At 35.4% G+C, this 9860-nt stretch overlaps 1 long non-coding RNA gene across 1 annotated transcript; it reads left to right on the plus strand.

Annotated features, from left to right (window-relative positions):
- Positions 1-6818: 6818 nt before the first annotated feature.
- On the plus strand, positions 6819-9564 carry LOC104896498 (uncharacterized). The gene is made up of 2 exons (XR_007275421.2): positions 6819-8858; positions 8941-9564. It is a non-coding gene; the product is annotated as an uncharacterized LOC104896498 (long non-coding RNA).
- Positions 9565-9860: the final 296 nt, after the last annotated feature.

Consider the following 9860-nt stretch of genomic DNA (forward strand, 5'->3'; position numbering starts at 1 on the left):
TTTTTTGTGGGGATGAAGTGGGTATGACGCGGGTACGACGCGGGTGCGGGGGTGGGTCGAGAATTTCCCCCCGCAATGGGTGGTGGGGCAGGGATGGGGATGGAATATTTCCCCTCAATGGGTGGTGGGGTGGGGATGGGGATGAGAATTTAATGCGGGTGCGGGTGCGGGGGTACCATCCTCCGCACCCGCCCCGCCCAATTGCTATCCCTACGCAATATCATGACCAAGTGTAAGGCCATAATGTTTCCAATTGAAATTCCACAAATGGGGTTGTGTTATAAAATTGAGAGGATTATAGAGTATTGAGAAGAAAGATGATGGAGAAGGTTATATCATATTCACCTCATGGGGTACATATATATATACACAATGATCGAAGAGTCTAGAGTTATGTAATGCGAAAAGTCATGGGGGATGTTAAAGGTTAGGTAATGTAAAGGGTTGGACATCCACCTATAATAATTCCATGCATAATTATTACATAACACTCCCCCTTGGATGTCCAACATACAAAACATGTCTCATAATGCGCATAAGATGATGCTGCCTCATTAAAAACCTTACCAGGAAAAACCCAGTGGGAAAAAACCATGGTTAAGGGAAAAAGAGTACAGCGCGCATTAACTCCCCCTCATAAAAATATCAGTGAAGTTCTTTGAGAGAACGCATTCCAATTTGTCGAACCAGCCTCTTAAAAGTAGCGGTTGGAAGTGCCTTAGTAAATAGATCTGCCAAATTTTCACTTGAACGAACTTGTTGAACATCAATATCGCCACTTTTCTGTAGTTCATGAGTGAAGAAGAATTTTGGTGAGATATGTTTTGTCCTATCGCCCTTGATGTATCCTTCCGAGAGCTGTGCAATACATGCTGCATTGTCCTCACACAAAACTGTTGGAGTCAGCCTCTCAGATGATAGACCACAATCTTCTTGTATATGCTGGATTAGAGATCTTAACCACACACATTCACGACTAGCCTCATGAATTGCTAGAATTTCTGCATGGTTGGAAGAAGTAGCTACAATGGTTTGCTTCATTGAGCCCAGGAGATGGCAGTACCACCATGTGAAACACATATCCAGTTTGTGATCGAGCATTGTGAGGATCAGATAAATACCCTGCATCTGCAAAACCAATCATTGCTTCTTTCGATAGGTTAGAAAAGAATAAGCCCTTATCCTTTGTACCTTGGAGGTAACGAAATATGTGCTTAATTCCATTCCAATGCCTTCGGGTAGGGCATGAGCTAAACCTTGCTAATAAATTAACAGAAAATGATATGTCAGGCCGTGTATGACTAGCAGGGTACATCAATGCTCCTATTGCACTTAGATATGGTATTTCAGGACCAAGGATGTCCTCATTACTTTCCCGAGGACGAAAGGATCATTATTTACATCAAGTGATCTAACTACCATCGGACTGGTCAACGGATGTGCTTTATCCATATAAAATCTCTCAAGCACCTTGTCTGTGTATGATGTTTGATGCACAAGGATTCCATCTTTCAGGTGCTCAATTTGCAGTCCTAGACAAAATTTTGTTTTTCCAAGGTCTTTCATCTCAAATTCCTCTTCAAGTATTCTATTGTCACCAAAATCTCTTCAGGAGTTCCGATGATATTTAGATCGTCAACATATACAGCAACAATGACAAAACCTGACCCAAATTCTTTATAAAAATGCATGGGCTAAAGGGTCATTCTTATAATTTTCTTTCAACAAATATTCACTAAGGCGATTGTACCACATGCGCCCAGATTGTTTCAATCCATACAGGGATCTATTCAATTTAATAGAATATTGTCCTCGAGATCCTGAACTTGCTGCTTCTGGCGCCTAAATCCTTCCGGAAGTCTCATATATATCTCATTATCCAGTGGGCCATACAAATAAGCTGTGACTACATCTAATAAGCGTAAATCAAGTCCTTCTCTTACTGCCCGACTGATCAAGAATCTAAAAGTAGTCGCATCCACCACAGGGGAGTAGGTCTCCTCATAATCAATCCCAGGTCTTTGTGAAAATCCTTGTGCAACTAAACGTGCTTTATATCTTACAATTTCGTCTTTTCATTTCTCTTGCGCACAAAGACCCATTTATATCCCACTGGTTTAACACCTGCAGGTGTGCGGACTACTGGTCCAAACACTTCTCTCTTTGCCAGAGATTTTAATTCTGCATCAATTGCTTCTTTCCATTTTGGCCAATCATCTCTTTGTCTACACTGATCCATGGATCTTGGTTCTTGATCCTCTTCATTATTCATGACATCAAGTGCTATATTATATGCAAAAACATTATCGACGTCGACTTTATTTCGGTTCCATGTTATTCCAGACATGACATAATTTGTTGAGATCTCTTCATTTTCAGGTACCTGAATTTCTTCTGGAATAATATTTTTGTCATGTCCACGATCTCTTCTGGAGATCCACCAGAATGTGTCAGATCCTCAAATTGGCCATTGTCAATTGTTGCTCCTTTTCTTTTCGAGATTCTTATCTTTGGAACCAACTGTCTACACGTTTTAAGTTTGGTTTTGAATCATTAGCAACTTGATGTTGTCCTTCTGGGACACCAATTTTTATAGGAGCATTCACAGCTGGTATATATGACTTAGTCACTCTATTTGGGTCTAAAAATGCATCTGGCAGTTGATTTGCTAAGTTCTGTAAATGAATTATCTTTTGAACTTCTATTTCACATTGTCTAGTACGAGGATCAAGATGAGATAATGATAATTCATTCCAACTGATTTCCTTTACCAGCTGTTTGTTTTCTCCCCCTAATATTGGGAAAACTGACTCGTTAAAGTGACAATCTGCAAAACGAGCCGTGAACAGATCCCCTGTTGTCGGCTCTAAATATTTGATTATTGATGGGGATTCATACCCAACATATATTCCTAACCTCCTTTGAGGACCCATCTTAGTACGTTGTGGTGGAGCAATTGGAACATATACAGCACATCCAAAAATTCGTAGATGGGAGATATTTGGTTCCTGCCCAAAACCAATTGTGATGGGGAGAACTTATGATGACTTGTTGGCCTCATGCGAATGAGTGCTGCTGCATGTAATATGGCATGTCCCCAAGCAGAAATGGGAAGTTTAGATTTCATGAGCAATGGTCTAGCAATGAACTGAAGTCGCTTAATGAATGACTCTGCAAGACCATTTTGTGTGTGAACATGCGCTACAGGATGTTCAACACTTATTCCAATTGACATGCAATAATTATATAAAGGGCTCAGAAGTAAATTCACCAGCATTGTCAAGACGAATAGTCTTGATGGGATAATCTGGAAAATGTGCCCGTAATCTGATCAATTGGGCAAGTAGTCTCGCAAACGCCAGGTTACGAGTTGATAACAATGATACATGTGACCATCTAGTGGATGCATCAGTTAAAACCATAAAATATCTAAATGGTCCACATGTGGGTGTATTGGCCCACAAATATCTCCTTGTATACGCTCTAAGAAATTAATAGATTCATAATTTATCTTGGCTGGTGATGGCCAATAATTAACTTGCCTTGTGAGCAAGCAGCACAAGAATGACTTTGAAGAATCTGCTGGCTCTTCAAAGAATGTCCACATGAATTTTCAATGATTTTTCGCATCATCATAGAGCCGGGATGGCCTAACCGGTATGCCAAATTGTAAAGTCATCAGTAAACTTCTGGTTTAGTATAGAATGTGCTTCAATTGCACTTATCTTTGTGTAGTACAAACCAGTAGAGAATGCAGGCAATTTCTCTAAAACATTTTTGGTGCCTTGGGATATGCTTGTGATTTGAAGATATTCATCATTCCCTTCATTTATTGTCTCAATATGATATCCGTTATGACGGATGTCTTTAAAGCTCAATAAATTCCTTTGAGACTTAGGGGAGTATAATGCATCAACAATTTCAAATTTTGTTCCCATAGGCATTAATATATTTGCTCTTCCGGAGCCTTCAATAATTTTTGTACTACAGATATAGTACTCACACTTATGCTTTTCATTATCAATTGAGAAAAATATCTCTTGCTTTTAAGTATAGTATGAGTAGGGCACTGTCTGCTAAGCACACATCTTCACCTCTTAATGCTAATTGAGCTTGAGTACTCATGATCTTCAAAGAAATTAAAATAAGATAAAATCACAAACTAATAATAAATAAAAAAAAAAACTTATTGAGAAGTTTAAACCAAACAAAGTCCATAAAGTCATAAATTGATGTCAAAAGATGATAGTAAAGTCCATAATGCAAATAGATTAATAAACGTAAACTATTAGAGTTCTATTCATAAAAGATCAAAGTTCATGTCTCTCAAATCTCAATTATTCCCTTCGGGGGTGGTGAAGAAATCAGCAACTTCCAAGTGTTTGCATTGTCATGAGCAAAATCACCTTCACCGTCCGCGAACACAAGATTTCTCTATACCTTCTTTCCTTTTTGCTTCAATGATTGCTGGTAGAGATCAATAAGATGCTTTGGGGTACGACATACACGACACCAGTGACCATTTCCTCCACAACGGTAGCACACACTGGTCGCATTATCCTTCTCGTGTTTGGTACCATTGTTATTGTCCCACTTCTGGTGGTGAGAATAGGAGTTATTGGAGTAACCACCTCGACCTCTACTAGGTCCATAACCACCTCGACCTCCACTAGGTCCATAACCACCTCGACCTTTAGTAGGTTTATATCCTCTTCCACGGCCACGACCTCTACCACGGCCTCGACCCCTGCTACTGGCATGGTCTTTATTATTTATTGTCTTTCCATCATGGGATGCAGCATTCGCTTCAGGGAATGGTGCAGAACCAGTAGGTCGTAACTCGTGGTTTTTTAATAATAGCTCGTCATTTTGTTCAGCCACAAGTAGACAAGATATGAGTTCAGAGTATTTCGTGAAACCCTTTTCACGATATTGTTTGCTTAGAAGGAGATTATCTTTGTGAAAGGTGGTGTAAGTCTTTTCCAACATCTCATCATCAGTTATTTTTTCCCCACATAGTTTCAGTTTAGAAGTTATTCTGAACATGGCTGAGTTGTAATCACTGATAGATTTATAATATTGCAGTCTTAACTTTAGCCATTCATAACGAGCTGAGGGAAGTATTACAGTTTTCTGGTGGTCATATCTTTCCTTTAAATTACTCCAAAGCACCTCTGGGTCTTTGACAGTTAAATATTCATTCTTTAGAGCCTCATGAAGGTGATGGCAAAGGAATATCATAGCTTTGGCCTTATCTTGATCCGATTCATTATTCCCGGCCTTGATAGTATTACCAAGACCCTTTGCAGCCAAATGGATTTCAGCATCTAATACCCATGATAAATAGTTCTTTCCAGTAATATCAAGAGCCACAAATTCAAGTTTCGCAAGATTTGACATAATGCACTATACAAAATAATATTACAAGGTGAAATTAAATAGGATCCAATAAACATATACTATATGGAAAACCACTATTAATGAATCAAACCTACTCAATAAACTCAATCATAAGCAAAACCATCAAAGAATTACGAGTCCAAAAAGTTTAATACTTTTAAAACACATACTGATCATATAATTGAGTGCTATCTCATATGATATATTAGAGTCAATTTTAGCACTATAAAAAAAAAAACTCTGATGAATATAATAATATGCTAGATATTTCTAACTACCCATAGATACTGAAATAAAAAAAAACATGCTCATAGTTGTTCACAAATTAATGGCATACCTTATAGTTTACAATTAAAGCAATGTGCAAATATAAGTCAGACTATTATATATTTAAAGTTAGACCTTACATATACCGTAACATGTACACTTAAGTTGTAGTATTTGAGTTGCTAAACGGTTGAAATGAATGTCAAACCATTGATTAATTATTATTAGAAAGAATGTCATGGCGTACATATAGGAACACAATTTCTGGTAATTGTCTAACCGATGATTAAGAAGTCAAACAGAGAGCTAAAAAAAATACTAGGTACTAGCAATAGCACTAATTATGGAGCCGAAAAGCCTCTTTAAACAGAAGGGAAGAAAATCCCTCTAAGATGCACTAGGTAAATAATCAAAGAAAAATAAAATTATATGCGTCCTCTGTTTACTGTTATGTAATAAACAGTATTATAAGTTAATATTATGGAATCAACATATATATTTGCAATCTTGGTTTAATGAATTGAAGTTAGCAAATTGTAAACATGAATAGGCAATTATTCAATAATTATGACGACATAACAGCGCATATGTATGGTCATATACTCACAAATTACAACTAATAGTCATCAAATCATGGAGACATATAACTTGAGCAGCAAAGCTTTGTGATTAAGTAATAAAATTTTTTTTTTTTTTTTGAAAACAAATAATTGTAGAAATAGACCAACTCATATATATAGCATGTACACTGAGTAGGGGAAACTTTCTTAAGTATATACGAAGTAGCATATTATACATTAACTTTATAACTACAACATTGAGCAGTTTATCAAGAAAAACCAACTATAACAATTGAAAAGCAAATTTGACAAGAGCAAGCACATTTCTAATAGGAAGTATGAATGTTGAATATGATGTACGGAAATTGACCAAACATCAAAGTTTTATACTGGCGAATGACGATAGTCGAAAAGCATCGGCATATTATAATTGAAATTCATAGTCTAACTAAACAATTTATCCAAAAACATATGAGTATATATTAAACATACTATCTATGTTAAGACATGATTATCATAGGAGAAGATTATACTTACGTGATAAGACGCGGGTCTAAACGACCGTCAATTGGCTACGACTGCTCAGTTGGCTAGGGGCTGGTGCTGATAACGTGTTATAAAATTGAGAGGATTATAGAGTATTGAGAAGAAAGATGATGGAGAAGGTTATATCTTATTCACCTCATGGGGTACATATATATATATACACAATGATGGAAGAGTCTAGAGTTATGTAATGCGAAAAGTAATGGGGATGTTAAAGGTTAGGTAATGTAAAGGGTTGGACATCCACCTATAATTATTCCATGCATAATTATTACATAACAGGTTGATTTTAATTTTTTTTTTTTTTTTTTTGACCGAGGTTGATTTTAATTTTGGAAAAATTAAAGTAACTCTCTACGGGGGCGTTCGGGATTGTTGTGATTTTGCGTGTTTCCGTTTTTTTCCAAAAAATTAAAACAAATCGTGTTCGACAAATTACTCTTAATATAACAAGTTTTTGAGATTTGCCTATAAACAAAACGCTAAAGTACAAACCACAAAAACTGGTTTTGGAAGTTTTGATTTAGAAAACTAGGTTTTATATGCACGCAATGCGTGCGAAAATACGATGTAGAAAAATTAAATTAATTGTTAACTATATCGAATAAATTAGGGATACTTGAATTGTTGATGTTTTTCTTTTTGTAATGTCTTTTTTATTTTTAAAATTAATTAGATAGTTTCTTTTTCTATTTTTTAATTAAAATATGTAGTTAGAATGGAGAGGTAACGAGGGTAAAATGGGGTTTCTAATATTTTGGTGTCCTACCCCTCTTCCCATATAGAATAGAGATTCCGCACCATCCCGCATATCTCTCACTCCCTCTCTCTCTCCTCCCCCCACCCTCTCTGTTCTTCCATTCTATCACTCAAATTTATGAACCCTAATCATACTCAAGAGGTCAAAATTCTTGGAGTTGTTTTCTAGTACAGGTTTGGAGACTTCTCTTCTCATTTATTTCAATTTTTTTACATCAATTGTCTATTATTCTCTTGAATTGTTACTTCTCATTCTTGTAGAGATACTTGAATTCCTTGTTATTATTCGAATTCTTCTAAAATTTTGCTTTCATTTTGAATTATTTCTAGTTCATCAATCTTATTTGGTGGTTTATTCATCAATTTGGGTGTATCTCATGCAATTGAATTCCTTGAAAATTTGATTTGGAGTTTTCATGAAATTTAAGCATGTGAAAGTTTTGATCTTTAATGTAATGCCACCATCAACAAACTTCATATTATATCATGAATTTTCTTTTTTTCTTTTGAAGAAAGCAGCAAATTGATTGATTAGCAAAGGGTTCATTAATTACTACCGAAAAAAATATAGTGTATGTTCTTGGTTCACCAAATTATAAGCTATTAACATTGTTTGTCATTAATACTTCTCTACTCATGGAACTCAACTTTTATAAAGGTACATAACAACGATCATTAGTAGGAAAAAAATTGGATATTGTAGGTAAATTGGAGTTTGTGGGTTGACATTGATTTGCAGGAGATCATTATGCACAATATCTCTACTGATCAAAATTGATGCACACAAATCTTTTTTTTTCTTCTTTCGATGGACAAATAGTTACCATTAGCTTTTTATATATATTTGTTGCAATTGTTTTTTTCATACATGCGTCAGAAAGACATAAACTAGGCTTGTGTTGCTTTTTTTTCTATTTTAATAAGTCATTGTACTATATATATTTGTGTTTAATTAGTTGCTAGATGTCGAGTTTGAACAATGAGGCTATGGGTGATGATGATGTTGTTGAGGTTGAGTCTATTGGAGGACCCGGTGTATGGAATGATAACATTGAATCTATCTTGATAAGCTTGATAGAGGATGAAGTGAAAAAATGATATAGACCAACTACCACTCTTACCAAGCCAGCTTGGAGGTTTATCAAGGAAAAACTAAAAGAGAAAACAAAAAAGGATTATAGTGAAGAACAACTTAAGAACAAATACAATCAATTGAGGCAAAGATGGAAGGACATTAGTAAGATACTGGAGGAGACTGGAATTGGATTCAATGCGGTAACAAATCAACTTTCTGCAGAGGATACTGTATGGAAGAAGTTGTATGAGGTACTTGCTTGTTAACAAATTCACGAATCAACACTAGATCTTCTAATAAACCTTTGTTTTCTTTTTTGTCTTATTATTGCAGAAACATAAGTCTGCTAGAAGTTTTAGAAAGAAAGGATGTAAGCGTTATAATAAATTAAACACAATTTTTGGTGATACAACTGCTACTCGTGCTAGCGCTCATCCTTCTACTAAAAGCCCTTCTGATAGTGAAGATGAAGATGACACAGATGGAGAATTGGGTGATTCGGAAAAACAATCTGAAGAGGGTCCTAAAGCCAAGAAAGCCAAGTCTAATGTAAATCCTAAGAAACTGAGAGAGAGAGAGTTAATGCAGCAATGGCAGATGCACTAGTAGCTATGAGTGAAAATTCTAAGAAGAAGCTTGAACTTCTTGAGAAGAAGTTAAGTGCTTCATCTACTAGCATTCCCATGAATGATAATAATGATAGTGGGCATCAATTGAAGGAGGACAATGATGATCTTCTTATGGAATGCATTGATACATTAAGTGGTCTTGAAGGAATTGATGGGGCTTCATTTGCAAAGGCGACTAAACTAATACATGATGATCCAACATGGAGGAAAATATTCCTACGTTTGTCTGATAATAGAAAAATTGATTTTGTGCTTAACATTTAAACATTTGTTTACTCTTTTTAGTGTATGTTTAGATGAACTTAATTTATATATGATCATTTTATTATCTATCTCTATAATAAAGAACTTACATATGGTTATATAATTTATATTGGGTAATTATGAGATGAAAAATGCTCATTGCATATCATAAAGTTATATGTTATTTTTTCAATTTATTGGTATTTGTATCTTTCTCACTTTTCTTATAACTTTTATTTATGAAGTTGCAGATATGGATTTGGATATTGGAGAATTTTTTTCAGACTCAGATGAGGAGGATTTCCAACAATTAATGACTATTTACGTTAACCTACAAAAAATGCATTTCTTAAAGAAAAACCATGCCCACAAAGGATTTAA

Source organism: Beta vulgaris, chromosome 6 (assembly GCF_026745355.1).
Source record: "Beta vulgaris subsp. vulgaris cultivar EL10 chromosome 6, EL10.2, whole genome shotgun sequence".
Taxonomy (NCBI): domain Eukaryota; kingdom Viridiplantae; phylum Streptophyta; class Magnoliopsida; order Caryophyllales; family Amaranthaceae; genus Beta; species Beta vulgaris.